Consider the following 15,420-nt stretch of genomic DNA (forward strand, 5'->3'; position numbering starts at 1 on the left):
GATTTCGTTACTTACCTCTATTTTTGTATGAAATCTAACTGCTGTTGATTCAGGAAATCGTAAAAAACAAGGAAAAGGGGGGAATTTATCCGAGCTGAGGGCTCTACTCACAAGGTATTTATAACTAAACACGTTAGGGCAAATTTAAAATTACGTGTATTTACATGAAATGAAATATCAGAGGATGAAATGGACTAATCAGGCATGCAAGGCCTGAGAGTTTAATTATAACTGGGAAAACTTGAACGTATATCCGTCGGCGTGATGATGCTGACACAAGGCACAGTCAAGAGAGATTCCCACGGTTAACAAACCCTCTGTAAAGGGAGATATTCACGAATTAAAAGCCAGTAAGGCCGCCGTAAAATATACATAGGACAAGGCGAGCACAGAGGGTGCCAAGAAGCCTTGAACATACGATGTTAAGTAATTATTTAAACACAGGCATTTATGTAACACTGCCCTAACAAGGCAAGATTGATATGGAAATACTGGCACTTAGAAACGGAAATAGGAAGTTTAGTACGAGAATTAAAACAGTGTGACTGACGTGAAGACCCTTTGCAACAGATCACTTTACCTTGTAGAAGAGGGCTTCAGCGAGGGAAAATGGCAGTGGAGGAACGGCTGAGGGCTTCACTAGTAAGAAGACTAAAGGTCCCTGCAAGATAGGACCACGTGGTAGGGCTCTCTGAAGGAGCTGTGTCTTGCTCGCGTCCAGCAGTGTGTCTCTCGCTTGTTCCTGTTGTTTTAGATTCGCTTGTTCCTTCGGTGAGACCTTTATATGACTTCGGTCAGGGGTCAGGGGTTACCCACAGGTAGATTGAGGTTGGTGTCATCTATGACTCAGTCCCAGGTGTGCATGGCAGCTGTCCTTTTCTCTTAATCTCCCTTCCCGGCGTTTAGGCTCCTCACAACCTCGTGTCTGTGTAAACAAAAGTTTCCGGCAGTCATATGTTCGAGAAGAGAAAGTTGAAAGGTGATTAAAAGATTAAGGGAGGGGCCTTTATTCCTTTCGCCCTTCCTTGTCAGGCAGTGCCCAAAATGCACTAATATATTTTCCAGCTTTAAATGAAGCATTTGATGGCTGGGATTCTTTGGAGAATATAATAACTCCCGCCCAAGTTGACATCTCGCACCTTCAGTCGGGTGCAAATGTCTACCAAACCAAGGATTCAGCAGACAAATGCTTTATATTACTCTAATTTTCTCGTTAACGGCACTCATGTATATTTAGTAACCTAAATCTCTCTGTGTCATATGAGATATCTGAAAATTTACTTGATAAGGAATTCAATGTTTTACGTTAATCGCAGAGTAAGAAAAAGAGAGAGAGAAAAAAATAAAGGTTTTAACCTTAGGTTACTGTGACTTTAAAACAGGTACATTTACAACCATAAAGTTACAGTAAATATTAAAATACACTAATTGGCCTCCTTAAGGTAAATCTCAAAAGAAATATGAGTAGATGATCATAAGTATTAAAATGCGATAAATCCTAAGTTACTGTTATTTTGAAACAGGAAGTTACAAATATAAGAAAGTTACTGTAAATATCAAACCCAATAACTGTAAGTGATTTCCTTAATGCAAGTCTTAAAATAATCATGCACTTAACTTCTAATAGTTGTTATAGTCAAAGACATGCAGTTAGTTTGCCTTGATGAGGCATTACAATGAAATATACATGGTCTTCGTTAGGTGTCGCCATGTTACTTAAGTTGACGGCACAGTGCTAGACATGGCACTGAAGTCAATGGTGCTTATAAGCACGAATCTAAGTACAATGAAGGACAGACAAATATGCAAAGTACACGGTCTAGGTCTTTTCAAATCACGGACTCTGGGTTTAAATTACAAGGGAATAACAAAGAAGGCAAATGATGTTACTGAAAATGGTGATTAATATGCCGAAATTATACTCTTTAGCCTACGAAAAAAAATGGCTTAGGTTTATTCTTTTGCTCAAGGGGCTTCAAAGGGAAGTCACAGGACACTGCAAAGTTGGGATGTCTGTCAACTGCGCTCTGCACTGGCAGAGTGGGAACAAGGTAAACTATAAGTTTTTGTGAGGCGTAAAATAATATGATTAATTGAACAAAATAATGAAAGGAAAAATGTTAAAGGAAAAGAATAAATTACACAGTTATACAAAAAATAAATAGGTGAGGGAACCTGACACCTTTTTCTGGATAGAGGTGCCAAGGTCCTCATAGGATAAAAGGGTGGCACTGTACCAAATTTGCACCAGTTCAGGAGAGCCCAGCAGCTCTCTTTAAGCTACCTGACATTCCTATGCCCGAGATTTCTGCCGCAGTTCTCTTTGGGTTGATGGTTCTCCTTGGTAGGGGAATTGGTCAAACTGAGCCCGAGGAGGATCTTGGAGTGCCACCTGTGTCGGCTTCTTTGGCGGCTGAAGCAGGGGCATTCATTTCAGGCTCTATCCCAAATCGTTGCAGTTCCATAAGTTCATCGGCCATTTGAGACAAAGCAGAATCCTTACCCATGGTCATGTCCGCGGGGACCGGGAAAGGGAGGAAGAGGTCGCGGTGGGTGTGATAGGTTCGCAGGTTACCATGACCAGCTCAGGCACGGGTTGCGAGGCTGCACCTTCAGTTGAGCTTCCGCTGTGGTCGGAAGGATCCGTTTCTCTTACCAACTCGGTAACGGAGCCAGGACGGGAGAAGAGAAGAGATCCTGATTGGGATCACTTCAATGGAGATCGGGGGCGTGCTCTGGCGCTGGCACTAAGGCAGGGTCAGGCACTATTATTTGATTTGGAATTTGCTCGTCGTTCGGGACAGGCGGAGCTTGGCACTGCTCAGTGCATGAAAGTGGCACAAGCAGAGATTGTGAATCGAGTTTGGAATCTCCTGGAGGGAGATCTATATGGGGCCCTAGCACTGGCACTGGGGCAGGGCCGGGCACCGAAATGGGATCTGGGATCGATCGTGATGGAGGGGGCCACTGCACATCATACTCAGGTGGCACTGGCAGTGTAATGAGTGTAGGCGTTTGAGGGGCTTACTCATGCCTAATGAATGATTTGGGGGATTTGGACTCCTGGATTGCTGTAGCTTAATTGGGGACTGTAAGTCCTGTCCCAGGAGGAGTCATAACCTCCAGGAATATAGCTTGCTACTGCAAGATTGCAAATTTTGGATCTATGAGTTCTTGTGACTCTCAACTGAACGGTAGGGAGTATCATTTTAAATTGATTGATACCCTCAATTTTGACAAGTTTACGTCGGTTAATGATAGCTCCACAGGGAACTTTGTCTTTCCCTCGACCTGGCGTGCAGGGTAGCTACCTCGAGAAGGTCCCACATATATATGGGACTCTCAGCTGGACGGCCCAAGGACTTGGGATTCATAACTGCCAAGGCAATGGCGTGAGTACTTGATTTATTATTGGGGCATTTTGCCCATGTGGGAGAGTGGCCATAAACTTTGCAAGCCGTGCAATAGCTCTGGCTATAATCCTTTCGTGGCACTGAACCTGAGGGGGGTGCAGGCTTGTTAGTTGGTGGATTTGCAGGTGAAGGTTTGTTTCAGCATTGTTAGGTGGAATGCCTAGCTTTCTTGCAGAACCCACATACTGTACAATGGGCTTCTGCGGGTGCTCATCCTTGGGCGGAGGAGTGCCAGAGTTTACGTCCCAATGAACTTGCATGGGTGTGATGGGTGTCCCATGTGTCGGTGAGGCATCAGCACTCCGCTAGAGTCGTGGGCACTTTTTCACATACATGGGTGGCTAGGGCAGAAGGGGAGTAATATAAAAAATTTTCACTCTTGAACCGCTCGAGGATGTTCTTGGCGGTGGAGACTCCCAGGGACTCTAGCCATTTAGAGAGGACTCTATCTGATTGATACGCCCAGTCAGACCAGATCTGTCCTGATTCTTTTATCTGGCCTCTCCAGCATCGTCTCCAGCGTTTGGGGTGATCTCATACGCCTTTGTGATTGCCAGGCGCACTTCCACCCATTTCCCATATGTATATATATACTGTACATATATATATATATATATATATATATATATATATATATATATATATATATATATATATATATATATATATATATATATATATATATATATATATATATATATATATATATATATATATATATATATATATATATATATATATATATATATATATATATATATATATATATATATATATATATATATATATATATATATATATATATATATATATATATATATATATTTATATATATATATTTATATATATATATATATATATATATATATATATATATATATATATATATATATATATATATATATATATATATATATATATATATATATATATATATATATATATATATATATATATATATATATTTATATATATATATATATATATTTATATATATATATATTTATATATATATATATATTTATATATATATATATATTTATATATATATATATATTTATATATATATATATATATATATATATATATATATATATATATATATATATATATATATATATAATATATTGTTGCATCTTGGCTGATCAGTTTATTACTTGATTTACGTAAATTTTTTACGGCCCTGCATGCCAAGAACACACGTAACCTGTCACTTGAAGCCACGAATTAACCTCAAAGACACTCATTATATTAACCAAAGGTCGCCAGTTAAGGGTAATTAACCTTAACAAAGAATATTCAAGGAATAAAGACTTTCTGATAAACGTCACCAACTGCGGACGCAGAAAAATCTCTACTCGTTAAGATGGTATTAAATACAAAACGCAACGGTTCTTCCAAACAATGGACCCGAGACACAAAGAGTGCATAGAGAATTAAAATGCCTTGCTTACCCTAAGTCCTAGTTACTTTTTCTGGAATAAAGTAGATGAAGCTAACAATATATAGTGCAGCAGATTGCTGTAAAAATCGTTCAGATAGTGAAACAAGCATGAAATTTGGCACAAACATTCCTAAGACTACGCTCTCTTAGAAAAGGGCGCTGGCCACCTGAAAATCCAAGATGGCGGCTATTTTTCAAAATGGCCGCCATCTATGTTGAGATTCACTGGTTTGGGAGCATCTATTGGATGGAATATGCCAGTTTTTTTTTTTTAAACCTCGACTTTTAGGTTATAAAAATGTTCCATACCACACATTTTATTGAAAACCCTTACTAAATGAATTGTAACCAAGATGGCGTACAAAATGGTTGCAATAAAAGTTTTTTTTCTATCCACAGCGCTAGCAGACATAGAGACCAACTGTTTTTATTTAATGGTATATTCATGTGATCAGACAGTTTAACTAATATGCTATTTTCAACTGAAATAGTAATGGTATGGTCACATACAACATTGTGTCTAAGACTGTAACCATAAAAAGAAAAGAAGAGAAATACGGACTAAACGCTTAACCAATCTATGTATAGGTCTCTCAACCTACACCTTTGAAAATTGAGGATAAGAAGGTAGGCATAGCATGACACGTTGGATGCTCAAGCTAGATTAGCCTATCTACTGAAGAGAGGGCAATATTTATCTAGACTTCACATTTGCAAGTGCACAGAGCTGTGCAGGGAAGACCCAGCTTGTAGCACTTGCACCTTTCCCTGACAGCCTGCTTTGCATCCACATTTGGTAAGCTGTTGGCAACTCTTGGCTAAGGGCGAGTTGGTTGTCCAGAGGACTTGCCATGCTTCACCAGACTTTTGCCATCCCCACTCAGCAGGGTTCTCTGGCTGTGGCTGACACTGGTGGCCTGCCCCACACACAACCAGCCTGGTACGCAGCACGCTTGGTGTGTTGGAGGAGAGCTCCTGGTTGGTGGAATGGCCTCATATGCCCTTTGTTTTCTGGCAAACATATCAAGTCTAGCCTCATCCACAGTGCCAGCAGTGCTGGATCTTTCATACATAAGTATGACAAACCTCTCCAGGACCTTCAGGTCACTCTCTTCCACTCTGAGAGGGTAGTGACTCAGTTTGGAGAACACAGTGGAGGCCTCTGGAAAGATGTTCCATGTCTGCCAGGCGGTCTTCTTGCCCTTGCTCCGGAAGGCTGACACTGTATCACAGCCTGTGAACGCATGGAAGAAGAGCATGCCATTCACCTTCTCCTGGCCCAGAGAGTTGCACAGGTCATGCACAGCAATCCAGCGCAGGCTCTGGCCTTGGCCAAATGCCACCCATAGCTTCTCTAGCCCTAGATTGTGGAGAGTGGAGAAAGCACTGACTGCAACGACAAGAACATTTGTGTCATTTGCTTTAACCGTGATGGTCTTGGCTCCATGTTCTGTGGCATATTTGGCATGGAGAAAGATGCGGGTGTCAGCTTCCTCATGAGAGCACTTTTCCAGTCCCTGAAGACTAGCCTCATGAGTGCTGAGGACAGCAGACCCTTTCGTGGCAATGACAACATTTGTGGCAGACATCTGGGCAACTTTGTCTGCCAGGAACTGGAACAACTCTGTCTTGTTGGCATCGTGTCTTAGGAAATTGCGCCAGTTGGATGGAATTGTGTTCTTGTCTGTCACCTTGCGCCTTCCTCCTTGACCACGTTGGAGCCTGGTCTCAGCTTTGAGGCTGGATGTATTGTATACATCAAATACAAGATGTGATGATGTGTACTTGCTGCTATAGGATTGTATCACAGGCAAGAAGTCGCAAAGTGCATAGCCCTCAAAGGTCTTTCCTTTCTTTGGTGGCAAGGCATGGACCAAAGCTGATCCATCTACAATGAGGACATCAGTCTTTGGTTCTTTGTCTTCTAGTGTAACATGACTCTCCAGGACCGAGGTCAGCTGAGACTTCTGACATGTGTACAGCCTACCACCCTCACTAAGGGAAGCTGGGAATGTTTGATTCTCGTGCTGGAAGAATTCCTGCAGATCACATTCACGGCTCTGACAGGATATAAATAGCTTTGAGAAAGCTGGCAATCCTCCTTCAGAAGTTTCTGCTTTGACTGTTCTACAGGAGCAGCTTCTTGCCTGAAGAAGTCAGTTCTGTTCTTCTTTATCGGCTCATAGAAGGAGACTGCATTGTTTGCCAAAGAGTCTGAAAAACTTCTGAAATTTAGTGCGGCCTCTGTCAAGGTGTGTCTGTAGAAGTTCTGCTGAGCTGGGGTGGGCAATGTCTTTGTTGTCAATGGAATACAGATCCTGGCTCTCTTCCTGAAAAGGACTTCCCAAGTGTTGCAAAGCCAATGACAGCTTGCTGACTCTCTCCAAGAATGTCTTCTGCGCATGAGGTGTTTGTTCATGGTGTGTTGTCTGCTCATTAGACTCCTTACTTTGAACCTCTGTTTCGTATGCAGACACCAAGCGGATGATCTCTGGGCCAGCCACCATCCATCTTCTGAGTGCTGACGGATCTTCAGTCAGCCCAATGGCTCCGCCATCAGCCTTTATAAAGGCATTGGTCTGCTCATGAGCTTGGTCAAGAGCCATTGCTGAGAACTGGCGACTGGTCTTGTGCACAACAAAGTTCTGGAATTTCTGCCAGAAGTTTGTCTTTGAGTCTCGTGGAATTTACACTTGGTGACTCTACACCTAATTGTTCCAGACGTTGTTGGTAGAGGTGGCAAATATCTGCCAGCCGAAATGTGACTGGATCATCTGAACAAAGGTTGTTTTCAACAATGTATGTCATCAGTTCTGACAGAACTAGTGGATACACATCTGATTCTGACTCAGTGCTACCTTGGTCTTTCTCAAGGCTCCTCAGGTAGGACCTTTTTCTGTTGTAGAGGGCACAAAGACAGGCATGGTGATACTTAAACTCCTGTGCAATGACATCCCCACCAGTCAACTTAGCAAGGAGCTTGCCATCACTAAGTATCTCTGCACATTCACGCAATTTCAAGTCAAGGCCCTTAGTACTAGCCTGTCTGAGATCAGATGCAGGTGCCACTTTCTCAGAAAATGCAAACTTCATTGTCATGACTGGTTGGCGCAGTTTTGCACGACTAGTCTCAGTGTTGCTGGTCTGGTCATTGGATTGTCGCTTTCTTGCACGGTCCAGTTTAGTGTTGTTAAACAACAAGCGACAGTTCACATGGTATTTTGCTGCATTTTTCCTGAGAGTGGCCTCTATGCCATCACCTTCATCCAGCCTTGCTGGATCCATTATCAGTGGCATTTCATTAATTTCACTGAACATGGGAATGTTCCTTGCCAGCATTGTGTACCCATCATGGTCTAGGACATGATGACTTGGAGGTGATGTCAAGTGCTCACCTCTTTGTCCTTCTGACAAAGACAACACAAACTCCAGTTTGTTTTCTACTGCTCAATATTGATTGGCATCACATTCTGCCATGATTTCACTTTTGATTAAGGCCGAGGGGTTATCCTTTTACCACCTTAAACAAAGCACACATTCCTGTATGGGATTCAACTAGGTTCGGTCTCCCTACACCTAGCCCGATCATTCATCCAGTGCCATTTAAGTCCCGTGTGATCTGTACACCATCCGGGTAAGTACATGAACCATCATGTACAGCCCCCATACCCTTGGCTCGGCTCTCGGCGCTGGCACATCCTGTCTATTCAGGTGCGGCTATCTAACTATAGCTGGTCTGGGGCTGTTAGAAAGCATTTGGGACACTAAACTAAACTATACTACAACTACTAGTCTAAGACTACAGGATTAGTAAAGCTGGATTAGCTGGCACTGAACCCCATGCTGAGTTACACAGCAGTGATGTCACCAGTGTGCCCTGGTTGTGTGCAGACATACACTCTTTTACATTTATTAATTTTCCTTCAAAATTGATGAGTTATTCGAAAGAGATGGCCTCATTAGGATCTAAAACCACAGAAACCAAGATCCATGCTTAAAACGATAATTGTTGAACGGGCATTATTTCTCATTATAATTATTGTTTCTACCTTTTTCTTGGCAGCCATATAGCCCCCATATTTAAAGGTAAACTGTACTGGGAAGCTACAGAAACATAATATTCACAAGAAATAGTATGGAAGAGCTTTTACCATATTGCTGGAAGCAAATACATGCCATTCTAGTGAAAAATTAGCCAAAATCTGTCGATACTGGCCGCCATCTTGGAATTTGGCCGCCATATTAAATTTTTGCGTGGCCAGCGCCCTTTTCTGATAGAGGGAACTTTAAAGAGCACTTGTGCAAAATTTCATGCTTGTTTCACTATCTGAACGATTCTTATGAAATATGCAATTATCTGCTGCACTAATAATAACTTGGCTTAATCTAGACTTCGTAAAAGCATATACCGTAAGTGGTGGCTGGAGGATGAAACAAAGGAAGTTGGAAATACAGACGAAGATAAGTAATTGACGAAGTTTTGAACAAAAACACAGACTTTACCTTGGACGAAGCATTGCTGCGCATACAACGGACGATCGGAAGATCTGGAGAATAGTTCATCACTTCACAATTCACTAATAGAAGGTGATAGACAAAGGGTGGAGAGACCAAAAAAGACGTCTGATCTCCGCGATAGTTCAAATCTCTCTCTCTTGTCTGACCAGCGCTGGGTCAAAACAGGGCATGCATTCATGTCCTCGGGCATCTAAGCTTCGTCAAAACATTCGCCGAGGAGAACAGGTAGAAAAAGCTTTGAGACCACCTATCCTAAGGTCGAATACGGAAATTTTCCTTATGGGGTTAAATCTCTAATGCTACAGATGAACGTTAAAGTTTGAACTGGCTACGCTTTCCTGCTGGACGAAGGCTTCCCTGTCTTGGTCAGTCTGATATTACTATCACTAAATGTTCGAGGGCGAACAGCATAAATATTTATAAAAAAATATATATATATATATATATATATATATATATATATATATATACATACATATATATATATATGTGTATATATATACTGTATGTATGTATGTATATGTATGTATATATATATATATATATATATATATCAAATATATATATATATATGAAAATATATATATCCGTATATATCATAAAGTGCGACTGCTCTAGTTTTTAAATAATGGTCAAATGATTTCGGCTGAAAGCATCAATAAGATAATAATGAAGGCATGAAAAATATTCACCAATAACGTCCACAAAGCATGATAATTACTGCAAACAAGTTATACACAATGTTTGCAAACTAGTAACTAATTCATGAAACGATTTACATCGGCCAGTACATAGAAAGTAGTTTTTCTGCAAAAATAAGCATATTAAAATCCTGCAGAAATATACTAATCTTGCGCTAAAATACATCCAAACATATTCCACAAAACTGCGTGACAATTGCGCATAAAAAAAGAAATGTATTCTAATCAAATGGGTATTAGGCCATGGGGAAAAAAAACTTATCTCAAAGTACTTGCTGAACACACATACACACAACCAAATGAACTTTATATATATACATATATATGTATGTGTGTTATATGTGTGTGTGTCTTTATATATATATATATATATATATATATATATATATATATATATATATATATATATATATATATATATATATATATATATATATATATCATTCGACTATTCCACGTCCAAAGTGTCAACCAATAGTTTCTCAGCATGGTGACTAATTTAAGCCTTTCTCCAACGTAGTTGTGACGCATCAAGTCGTTAAAGTACAAAGTACCTACTGTGCATTTCAGAGCCGTGTCTAGTTGATTTTCGATAAAATTTTACCAAAGCATCGGATATGGATCGTATTTTGGAAATAGCTATTTGAAGCCACCGCCTAAATGGCAAAAATATGCAGTGATGTCTAATGTGGATAATTAAGGTACTTATCAGAGTAAATCAAAGAAATTTAAAGGGAAACGTAGCTAAATCTAGCAGGCTCGTAGAAGAAGCTGGTAAAGGGTCATTACTGAAGGCCCTCCAGCTCACTGATACTGTAGTATGACGTACTTTACTAGACACCCCGCCCATATACTTCATGAATGAAGACTCAGATGGTAGTAGTAGTAATAGTAGTAGTAGTAGTATATGAAATTCTTATATTGTTTCACATTCTCTCTCTCTCTCTCTCTCTCTCTCTCTCTCTCTCTCTCTCTCTCACTTTTTCGATGAGTCTCTAAATAGAGTACAATATGGGAATGTGCATCAAATGAGAATATTAATTGTGTAATACAGTTACATGGCGCAATTCACGTTTCCTTTAACTTGAAATACACACCAAGTCTTACAGACACACACACACACTGTGAAAACCATTGTTACCCTGGAGTTTCTGTTACTCCTTATTGTCTCCTCAAACGTTCCGGTTCACGTGTACCTGCTTAGTCCTGCTAAATGAAAGCAAGTGCTCTATTCTTCAACTTCCTTAATGCATGATCAATCCCATAATAAATCCACAGTGCTTAGTCCTCCTCCTTCATTATTTTAAATGATTCATTTACTTGAAACTGAAGGGTGCAGTGAGTGTTTTATCTTTGAATTCTTCTTCAATTTTCAGTTATTTTTATTATTTCATTTTAATGACTCCACAATTATTACTTTACTGATCAATCCCATAATAAATACACCAGGGTTCTTCACTAGGGGAAGTGCTTGAAACACGTGGATATAAAAATAGTTATATTTGATAGCACACAAAGGTCAAAGGAAAATTAACTGAAAACACGGTAAATTACTAGTCCTCCGAAGGTCCTTCATTATTTTATTTGATATTTGACGTTACACATCTAATGCTGGAATTTTGATTTTTCGGGGTGCACTGAAGGCGCCAAGGACTCCCGAGGCGTTACTTTGACTCAGAGGAAAGAAGCTGTTTCTTGAACCAAGGAATATCAGGGAACACAAAGTTATAGGCCCAGAGATTCATTGCAAAGGGCTTGAAACTGACTCGTTTTGTTTGTTGTAGGGTGGACAAATGGGTTATCAGTGAGTCTATGCATTCCCCTTGCAGTTTTATCTGTTTATTTATTTTTTTATAGGTGAGAGAGAGCTGTTTGAATTGCTTCTCTCTTTCAATTTTAGAAAACGATTTTCTTTCCCTGTACCAAAGAAAACAGTTATTTTTATTATTTCATTTACATCGTATTTTATTTACAATATATATATATATATATATATATATATATATATATATATATATATATATATATATATATATATATATATATATATATATATATATATATATATATATATATATATATATATATATATATATATATATATATATATATATATATATATATATATATATATATATATATATATATATAATATATATATATATATATATATATATATATATATATATATATATATATATATATATATATATATATTAATCATTTAATCATAACTGCCTGTAGTCCTGAATGATATTCGTAAACTCGTAGTTCAAGAGCTTGGGCTACGCTCTAAATTTTAAAATCCACTAATCCATTGATTATACTGAACTTTATTGAAGTCGAAGGAAATAAGAAATTAAAAAAATATTGTAATATAAAATTACGTAAAAGGGTATGCTGCTGTTTGTTTCAGATCAAGCCAGCCTTGTGTGAGTCTGGATCTCGCGCTTTGAGCAGACCTTAAGTGAAGAACTTTCGATGGAAATAGAGAAAATAAAATTTCGATAATTATCGCATAACCTACTCAAGGTAGTGCTCATTGTACAAGGTCAAATATTTGTTTCTACGTTCATTATCATACTACTAGGAACCCCGATATTACGTCTGATGTCATGTTTACGCTACAACTAGCCTCTCTCTGGGTGCTTATTAAATTTAGCTAAATTTCCCTTTAAATTTCTTTGATTTACTCTCATAAGTGCCTTAATTATCCACATTAGACATCGCTGCATATTTTTTCCAGTTAGGCTGTGGTTTCAAATTGCTTTTTCCAAAATACGATCCATACCCGATGCTTTGGTAAGATTTTATCGACGAAAATCAACTATACACGGACCTGAAATGCACAGTAATTCACTAATTACGACAACGGTGATACAAAGGAATTTAAACGTAAATGGTCTGAAGAGCTCAGTTTCTCTCAGTAACCAAATCGATTTTACCTACCCGTTTTTTCCCAGTTGAGTTTTACAGTGAGAGGAAATTAAGGCCTGGATGATATTTTCCCATTCTCGGATAAAATTCCCCCTCCCTCCTCCCCTCTAGAGAGTCACTACTAGACTAAGTAGGTAGGTACAGACTCACAACCACCATACCAATCGTTATAATCATTATCCTTGTTTATTTTTTGGAGGGTTTCCTTCGTTCCTTGTTTCGTCCGGCGAATCTATTTGTTTGTCAGTTACGGCAAAATGCCTTCTTAACGTTGTCTTCTATGCCATAAATTTTTTAATGCCTATCGTTTATTCTTATTTTTTTTTTTTTTTTGCGACTAATTTTGGAGTAGCTTGGCGCCGTGTAATTAGAGCACTTTTCCAGTAAGCATCTTTGCCGAATCTTGGTGATTTTAATCTATAATTCTCATTACTCCTAGAATGTTTAAGAAATGAAATGGAATATAAAATCTAGGCCAAAGGCCAAGCTCTGTGACCTACGATTCATTCATTAGTCGCTGAAAGGGAAACAGTAAAGAAAGTTTTACAGGTGTAACAGGAGGGAAACCTCGCTGTTGTACTAGGAAACAATTGTTAGGAGAGGACAGGAAGTAAGATGGAAGAAAGAGCATAAACAGAGGTACAGTACAAGGAGCGAAAGAGGTTGCTGCTATGGGCGAAAGGGCGCCGCAAGGAACAACGTAATGCCTACAGTACATCGGGTAAAGGGTGGCCGGTAATAAAGTCACAGGAAAAAAATCAATTTAGGCTAGGAAGAAAGTCATAGAAAAAGTCATTATGATGGCCAGGGAAAAATTCACATGTCTTGAGGGTCTTCATAATATTTACAGGGTTTTGTTCATGTTTCTACGGTAATCCCCAACAGGCTTGTACTAAACATGCTGCAGAGGTGGATACAAACCGGGTTAAAACCCTTGGGGGTCACTATCTAGGAAAGACGAGTTGTTTTTTCTGTGACTTTTTTTCTGAGACTTTTTACCTGGATTCCGAGTGAGGTGCACTGACGGCACTACCTCCCCTACGAAACATTGTTGCTGCTTTCTGTTGTATATAGGTACTTCATTTCCATTACTTAGCTACAGTAATCCAGTTTGCTCATTACTTAGCTACAGTAATCCAGTTTGCTGATTACTTAGCTACAGTAATCCAGTTTGCTGATTACTTAGCTACAGTAATCCAGTTTGCAGATTACTTAGCTACAGTAATCCAGTTTGAAGATTACTTATCTATATACAAGCATTTATAGCGTATCCAGTCTTTCTTTTTGGAGGATACGTTTCTTATGCGACTGTGACCTTTCTCAGTTCATTTGATATTAGATCTGCCATATTCAGATGAAGATAGGTTAGTTAGCGTATTCCTATTTCATTTTAATTATCGTTCATCTAATTTTTTTGTTTCTGGTTACTTTGACTTCAGTATACACTATCCATTGGGCGCCATTATTTTCCTCTTTACCCACTCTAATTGATCTCCTTGATATCTAACTGTAACCCAAAGCTATATGAAATTGGGCATCACCGGCAAAACACCTACTTTTAACTCCGTATAATTTCATAATCCATGGTAATTAAGCAGTTTTACCCCTCTCAACCGAGTTTGAAGGCGGATTTACCTTCTGCGTTCGTACTAGCAAAAATTTTGCTAGCGGAATGGATTATAAACAATTTCAGTGTATTTCAGTCTCATCAAACTCAAGTGTTAGAGTAACAGGTCTAGAGTTACGGTGCCACTCGGGTTTCTACGACATAAGGCATATCAAACAGTTTGAGTTCTATGGCCCGATGACAGTTTAGGCTGGGGACCCAGGCTTGAGGGAAACCCTCCAGCCGTATAAAGCGGGGCGCTTATGGTTAGGTTCTTCACGAATGCTTCATACGTGCAGAGTAAGCGGACTTCCTTTCTGTTTTCATTTATTGGGTCAGTAAGGATTTAATTGGTTCCATCAAATATTTTATATAAATGACTTCAAGATTCTGAGCATAATTTGCTTTTGTTATTTATCTTAAGGAAATTTGACTCGCCCATTGGCTCCGATAAATTATGGAACTTCGGACAGCTTCAACATGAACAGCATGTTAAGGGTAGGGTGAGACTGGCGGGGGGGAATCCCATTAACATCTGCGCTTAATATAAATGCCTGGGAATGGAGTGTTGCAGACTTTTTTCTGTTCTGTCAAAGACCTACTCCCATTTTGTCAAATGGCCTATTCCCACTTCGTTAAATCTAAGTATAAAAAAAAAAAGTCAGTTTCGCTCTGGATTAGTTCTCAAGTGGCACTTCAAATGAATAGTGACACTGAAGCAAAAGACACGTGTTTTAGCGTTCATTTCAAACAAACTGCCCTTAAGCTCTAAATAGTTTTGCTCTCTGGATTAGTTCTAAA

The 15,420-nt window shown here is 39.0% G+C and overlaps 1 protein-coding gene across 3 annotated transcripts in view; it reads left to right on the forward strand.

Annotated features, from left to right (window-relative positions):
• The window catches only part of LOC136832741 (phenoloxidase-activating factor 3-like), a 137,216-nt gene that overhangs the window by 95,995 nt on the left and 25,801 nt on the right, over positions 1-15,420 (forward strand). The gene's annotated exons all lie outside the window — the stretch shown is intronic.

This window comes from Macrobrachium rosenbergii, chromosome 4 (assembly GCF_040412425.1).
Source record: "Macrobrachium rosenbergii isolate ZJJX-2024 chromosome 4, ASM4041242v1, whole genome shotgun sequence".
Classification (NCBI taxonomy): Eukaryota; Metazoa; Arthropoda; class Malacostraca; order Decapoda; family Palaemonidae; genus Macrobrachium; species Macrobrachium rosenbergii.